Genomic DNA, 7,611 nt, shown 5'->3' with positions numbered 1-7,611 from the left:
CTGTGCTGTGACTGGCTTCATAAAATAGAAACTACAGGCAACTGCAGCTGTGAGAAGATTGTGCTAGAGAAACAGGATGGCTGTGGTTTACTGTGAGCATCAATTTTCCTGTTGAGCATTTTTACAGGAAGTTGAAGAACAAAGCCAACTTCATCTTAATTGGTTCTGATGGTTTTCAGATCTTAAACACTCCCAGCTAAGTTTGCATTATGAAGGAGTCTCTAAAGAATCAAGAATAATTATGAGTAGGAATCCCAAAACTATGAGCTTTTTAAAATTCAGGATTTTAGCAGCAATTTAAGTTGGCTAAGTCATTTTATTTTTACAGTGTAATTTGGTGTAAATTCATTGCCTTTATAGTGAATGCCTTTGCAATCATTTCTTTATGGTTGTAATAACTCAGTATGAATTTAAAAGCCTTTTCATATTAAAACGCTGTTGAGTTACATGTATTATAAATTTCCTTCTGTTACTATTTATTGGCTAAACAGTTGTATGTTTGGGGCCTGGAGGTGAAAGAGGTAGGGGGAGGGTGTATGTGCTTATTGATAAGCTGGAAGGATATACACTAACATGTTAGCAAGCATCATCTCCAGTATTAATGCTTTTCAACCAGAATTTAATTATTATCAAATACTTCCTTCTGTGGTTGAATATAAGTTCATCTTCAAGAATTTGGGGGCTCTCTTTTGTTTTCAAATGAATATATATTACTTTTGGAAGTAAACTAACTTGAAGAAGCCAAGCACACAATAAACATGTACTACAAAAATGAGTTTAGAATATTATATGTAAAGTAAGATAAATTAGTATAAATAAAAATAAGACAGCATAGAAAGTAATGAGGGCAAGAGCATTTGGACTTTTTTATTTCTATTCCATATTGATTTCATTGGTTTGTCAGAAAAGTCATGATGTATTTTTCTATGATTTCTTTGCAAAAATGCATCATGGCTTTTCCAACAACCCAATATTATTTCTATTATTCCAGATCCCCTGCCCTCCATACACACAGAGAATATAAAATACTCTTCTGGTGATTTAACCTTTTTGGGAAAAAACTTTACACATCCCCTGTTTGTGGTATGTGTTTATAGTATTTAAGGGTAACTTTTGGCAAAATTTATATAGCATAATGCCTCATATTTTTTAATAGTCTTAAATGGCGATAAAACATCGCTGGATAAATCTGCTGTTTCTCTTCACTAGGAGCACTTGTCCAGTTTACCTCACCCAGATTAGAAGCCGGCTTTCTGGGGATTAGCAGGTGTTTGCATTGGGCAACATTGGAAATCCCTCCTCTCCTGTCATTCTGTAGTGCAGGTCTTGGGCATCATGATAGAGAATGAATTGTTTAAGTTGGATATGAGAGACTATTTCTATAATAACTAGCCAATTCTCTTGATCCCACTGAGGAGGGTTATTTTACGTTCAGAAATAATACTGTTTTCTTAGATGAGCATGTTGAACAAGAAATCATAACTTTCTTAGGGTGAGTCTGGACTGAACTGTGGGCTATGGTTAAGATTATGGTTGGCTATGGATTGGGAGAATATGTCTTTGGAACAGAGGGAATCAAGCCATTCACTCTTTTTTTTTTTAAGATTTATTTATTTATGCAAACAAGAACTGGGGTACAGGCCAGATGTTGGGGGGTGAGAGGATTCACCAGAGACAGAGTGGGGAACAGAACTGGCAGACTGACCAAAATACACTGCTGAGGGGAGCAGCGGGTGAGACAGGAGAGGTCTTCTGCGCCATGTGTGATTCTCCCTGGACGGCCTGAATCGAACCCGCGAGCCATTCACTCTTTCTCACAAGGTATCCCTCCAGTTCTACCCATGTAGCAAATGGTTCCAGGCCACAAGATGCCCTGCTTGGTCTAGCGTCAGTGTGAGATATTACCTGATGTTAAACCATGCTGTCAGCCTAAAAGCATTGTAGTAAATTCAATGAAGCTGACCATGTCTTTCAGGACTAGGAAATTCAGAATTTCTAAATTTTGATGTATATTGTGTGCGTGTGCATGTGTGTGTCTATGTGTGTGTAAGCAACAAAGTTGAGCTAATTTTAGAGAATTTTTAATATCACTTAGATCTAAGATATTCTGCTCTGTCCTCTCAATCCACACAGCCAAATCCATTTATAAAAGGTTTATTGATTGATCCTTCCTCTCATCTCAGTAGCTTTTTACCTAAAAGTTGATGATTTTGAATGATTCATTCAGTTATTAAATAAAATTTTGGCAGTCACTCACCAGACTGATTTTTAAATTTCTTTACTACATGGCAATCCACAGATATCTAGGGTGAGAAATCAGGTATTGGGTGCAATCCAGGTGGTGTGGCCACAGACTCAAGAAGTCAATTGATGGGCTTTTTATTCAGAAGTTAATATTTTATCATTTCTATAATGGATAATAGAATTTATTTTCAAACTGTGTTCGTGAGTTTGCTAGGGCTGCCATTACAAAAATACTGCAGATTTTGTGACTCACACAGCAGAATTTTATTACCTCACAGTTCTGAGGCTAGAAATCCAAGATCAAGGTGTCATCAGAGTTGCTTTCTCCCAAGGCCTCTCTCCTTGGCATGAAATTGGCATTTTCACTGTGTGCTCGAATCCCTGCCATCTCTTCTTCTTCCTGTAAAGACACTGGTCATGGTTAGGACTCCATCCTAAAGGCTTGTTTTAAATTAATCAACTCTTAAAATGACAATGACTTGTCTCTAAATACAGCCACATTCTGAGGTACTGAGGGTTATGGTTTCAACCTCTGAATCTGAAAGGGAGGCAATTCAACCCTAGGACTGTGTTTAAACAAAAGCCTTTTCCTTCCTGTTGGTTTCCTTTGTGCACTTAAAATTCATCACACCAGGTGAACATCTGAAAAAAGTCTAGCTTTTCTCCCTATGATGAAATACATTTCATCATGGGGAAATTGTTCCTTTTTTTTAAAGATTTATTTATTTATGCATACAAGAACTGGGGTACAGACCAGAAGTGTGGGGAGAGAGAGAATTCACCAGAGACATAGGGGGGAACAGAACAGGCAGATGTACTGACATACACTGCTGAGGGGAGCAGCAGGCGAGTCAGGAGAGGTCTGCTGCGCCATGTGGGTAGCTCCCTGGTCGGGGATCAAACTCATGCTGCAGTGGCTGTGGATTGTTTCATAGGTTGTGTATTAACTCCTTGCGCCACCAGGGAGGCCCTGAAATTATTCTTTAAAAGAAATAAATCCCAAGTGTGAATACTGTTAAAACTTCAGTGCCTGGGATGGAGGTTGTGGGGTAGAGGCCGCGGAGCACAAATGGGGAGGTCAGTCACCCTGCAACTTTAGGGAGCTTCAGCGGGGGTGGGAAGCAGGACACAGTGTTCTCAAACAGCACCCAGCTGACTCTCATGCTCGGGATGACACCCACTCTCTGAGAACCCCTGCCCTTATCCTCTCCCTTGCTCCAGGATCCCTCCGGGGACCAGGACAGGATGGCCTTTCCTGCTGTCTCCTGAGAGAACCAAATGTAACAGCAAGGTCAAGTCTTCAGGCTCCCCAACTCCCACTCTGTGCAGCTCTACCCACGAGGGACTCTGGGCAAAACCAGGGCCTCTCTGCTCAGTGCCCCCGAAGCCCCTCCTCCTCCAGCACAAGCACCCTCCAGGAGGACAGATCCTAGACCCTAGTATCCATTGCTAACTCTCCCCACCATAAACCAGGCCATCTTATCCTCCCAGCCATGCTCCATTTAGAGATGGGAAAGGAAGCTCAGGGAGGCCAGATGCTAATCTCAGGTGATTAGGTGGCACAGTGAAGAGTCAATGTCAAATATGCCTGCCCTGGGTCTCATATTCTCACAGGGAGTCTTGCCTTTTTCATTCCATCAGTCACATGGTGTCTGGTAAAATCCAACGACTCCTTCTCTGATTGTTGTTAAATGCATAAAACTACATCGGTTAGGGCCTCCCCGGTGGTGCAGCGGTTGAGCACTGGGCTGCGAAGCTGCCTGCAGCCTCTGCAGCACCAATCCCAAGCCGCCGGTGAGGGTCCCACATGGCACGCAGACCTCTCCTGCCGCCCGCTGCTCCCCTCAGCAGTGTATTTCATCAGTGCCTGTTCTGTTCCCTGCTGTGGCTCTGGTGAATTCTCACCCTCCTGCGCTTCTGACTGTACCCAGTGCTTGTATAAACAAATAAATAAATAAATCTTTAAAAAACAAACAAACATAGGTTACCAAGGAAACGAGTTATTTTGAAACAGATACACCAAGATATAACAGCAGATCTAAACATTGGCATCATTTCAAAAGAGATCTGCAACAATTGTGATATGATTTTAAAAATATGTAAAAAACTATTGGTGAAAAAGTTTCAAGTACTCTGGTTCATGGCTTGTATTCATAATTGGTGGACATGCTAGATTTTAGGTGAAGCTTGCAGGAAATGTGTACGTCTTTCCCATCCCATTCCCAAGCCTGTGGCTTCTGTCCAAAGACACTGCAGGTGTTAGGGTTCAGGGTAGGAATGCCTGGCCTGCTAGGATGTGTGGTGCAGAGGCCCTTCTAGGGCCCGGGTCAGACTCAGTTGTGGGCTGTTTTCTGTGTGAGAGGAGGAAAGCCCCCATTGTCCCAAGGTCTTGGGTTTTATTTCACTGAGGAAGTCGGGGACTGCCAGGAAGGCAAGTCCCATTACTTACTGCTTGCAAGCCTCCTGGTAAAAACTGATTCTTTGTCCTAACCTCAGGTTGTTGCAAGTGAGGGGTGATGCTGGGGGTCATTCCAACAGTCAGCACACTGCTTGTTTGTAGGATAGCTGGTTCTTTCACATCACACATGTTTAATGAGAACCCTGCTTTGTACCACATACTAGGGAAACCTGATGGCTTCCAGACTGGAGGAGAAGACAGATAAGTTGTGGGCCTGGTATGGGGTCATGAGATTGGTCTTTGACCCAAGTGATAAGGGTTGGAGTCTGGGGGTGCCAGCCTGGACATGCCCAGACCACACCCAGCAGCAGTTCTGCTAGGAAGGAGCAAAAAGTCCACTGATGCTCCTATATCCCTCTCAGTGCCGAGGTGGGTGTGGCAATAGTTTATCTGAGGAGAGTGGGAAAGAGGAAGCAGCAGAGGTGAGAGCCCTCACCGATCACCCTCAGGGAGGTGAGAACATTCGCCAGCCCTACACAACTTCTCCCCCTTGTTTATCTGACATGGCCAGGGAGAGGGGGATGGGGCGGGCAAGACGAGCCTCTATCGTCCAGGGGTTTATTTTTAAGTCAGTTAGTTCACAGAACTGTAATAGCAACAACAGACAACTGTAAAATAATTAGATTGAAGAGGCCTTGCAGGGTTGCCTCCCCAGAAAGGGTCCTTAGTCCACAGACTGTGGGCAGAACAGAAGTTCAGTTTGATCTCTGCAAGCAGAGACTGATGCCTGAGAACCAAACCCATTAGAGGTTGGTTCCTGGTGACCAGAAAGAACCCACTCCTGCCTTGACATCTGGGAAGCTGGACAATGACTTCATTGGTGAACATGGAATCACACACAATAAACTGGAGTGTTGAGGCACAGGTCATCCACAAACCCATGAGCCCTCCATCTCTGGGGCCCCATGATTGGGCAGACCCAGCTACCCTCCTGCCTCTGTCAGCGGCCTTTGCCAGGTCTGTCAACACTGCTGCTTTGGCTCTAGCATCTTTCACAGTATTTGGGCCTGAATTCCTTTTCAGACCCCTGTCCTTCTTCCCAGAACTAGGTCATGCGACTCTGAGACCTTCTTCAGCCAAGAACCACCTTAGAGATCTCCCAACAGAGGCCCCCAGCTCTGCTGACCCCACGCCCTTGGCCCTGTGGCTCCATGGTGCCACACAGGAAATACCAACTTAACGAACACATTTGAAGAGAATCCTCCTCACAGACAGTATCTTACAGAAAAACAGATCCCAGTCTAGTTTACCAGTGAGCTTAGCACTAGTTAGCCTTTTACCTGACTAAAAATTTTTGTCAGACTATTAAAAGGGCAGGGGAGTGAGGCAGTGTAATCCAGTGGAAGAGCAGGGATGGACAGAACCGGACTGGAATGAATTGCTGCCCATCATTTAGTGAGTTACTTAATTTCTCTGAGTCTGTGTCCTTCTCTGTAAAATGACAGAATCATGCTGGTTTGCAACGTTGTAAGAGAGATGATTTCAGGAAAGCACTCTGGATCCTGATTGTCACTAACTGAAAGCTGCTGTAGCAAGTTTCTAATTTTCATTTTCTAGAAGTTCACCAGAACGCAACTGTTCCAAGCTGTCTTACCTAATTCCTGTCTTCCAGCAGCTGGGGCAGGTCTGGCCATGTCCTTTTAGCCTTTGCATCCTGTTTCTGCTCGCAGAAAGCAAGCCAGCTAGCCACACTTTAATAGAAAGTGTTTGTTTCAAGGTATAAATTTTCCACATTAACTTTTAATGGATGGATTCTTTTAATAGTTTCATTTCTAAGAAATTGTTTGCTGCAATTAAGAGACTATTGATAATAAAAGAAAAATAACTGCTGTTTGAAATTCAGGGCACGTGTGCCATAAAACCATGTTATTCAGGTGGTCGGCGTCCCAGGCTGCCCACTGGCTTAAGGCTCAAACTCTACAACAGGGCATCTGTGAATCATGTTAAAATACTGAAACAAATTCAGTGAGGGGAGGTGGGCTGAATTTGACATTTCTAGCAGCTGCACATGCTCCTGGTTCTGCTGATCTGGAACCACAGGGAGTGGCCAGGACTGGGTGGAGAAACGGCTTACTCCCTGGTGAGAATGTGGGTAATGTGCTGCCACCCACTGGGCCATGGGGTTTCTGATGAGGCTTGGGTTTGGGACTGTGATGATTGGAGATAAGGGAAGTGAGGACGCGGCTGATATAACTCCTGTGTACTTCCTCCTGTGGTTTCTTCAGCCCTGCCTCCACCACCGCCCACCTTTGCTCTGGTGAGTGTCCCCTGATGATCTGTCAGTGATGCCTGGACCAAGCAAATATGGCTGAGCCAACCCCTGCTCTGCCCTTCCCTGCTCTTCCAGCTTCCCTGCTCTCCCAACTAGTCTCAGGGTCTGGCCTTCCTTTCCACCCCAGAGCAGTCAACTATGCAGAAAGTTTTTCTAATGAAGTGCACTTGTAAGAAACAGCCCAGGAGTCCTGCATTTGACTGCTTCTCCCCCTCTACTTAGATCCTATAAGGAAATGCCAAAGGAGCAGAGAGATAGAGCTGCACTCCCCAGCCCATCTCCCTGCCTCCAGCTTCGCAGATCCCCACCCCCTTCCCTAGAGGACTGTAAGAACTTGGAGGGCAAGACCAGAAATGGTTCATCTTTGTATTCCTAGTGGGTCTTACTCAAGCAAGTATCAGGAATGGGGGGATGGGGATAGGGGGACAGGGACAGGGGACAGGGACAGGGACAGGACCACCAAAGCATTTTGTCATGGACATGAGTAAGGAGGAGGAGCCACTTGAACATCAAACTTTACCAGATTACATTTCTCACAGTGTCGCCATAAACCTTCCACCTACTCAGGTAGGCGGGGGTTGTAGCATGTCCCCACGCACACTCTGCTCGGGGTGGACGGTAGAGTTTTGTGACATGA

The sequence above is a fragment of the Talpa europaea genome, assembly GCF_964194135.1.
Source record: "Talpa europaea genome assembly, chromosome: 1".
NCBI lineage: Eukaryota > Metazoa > Chordata > Mammalia > Eulipotyphla > Talpidae > Talpa > Talpa europaea.
Note: the sequence above shows the minus strand (reverse complement) of the source record.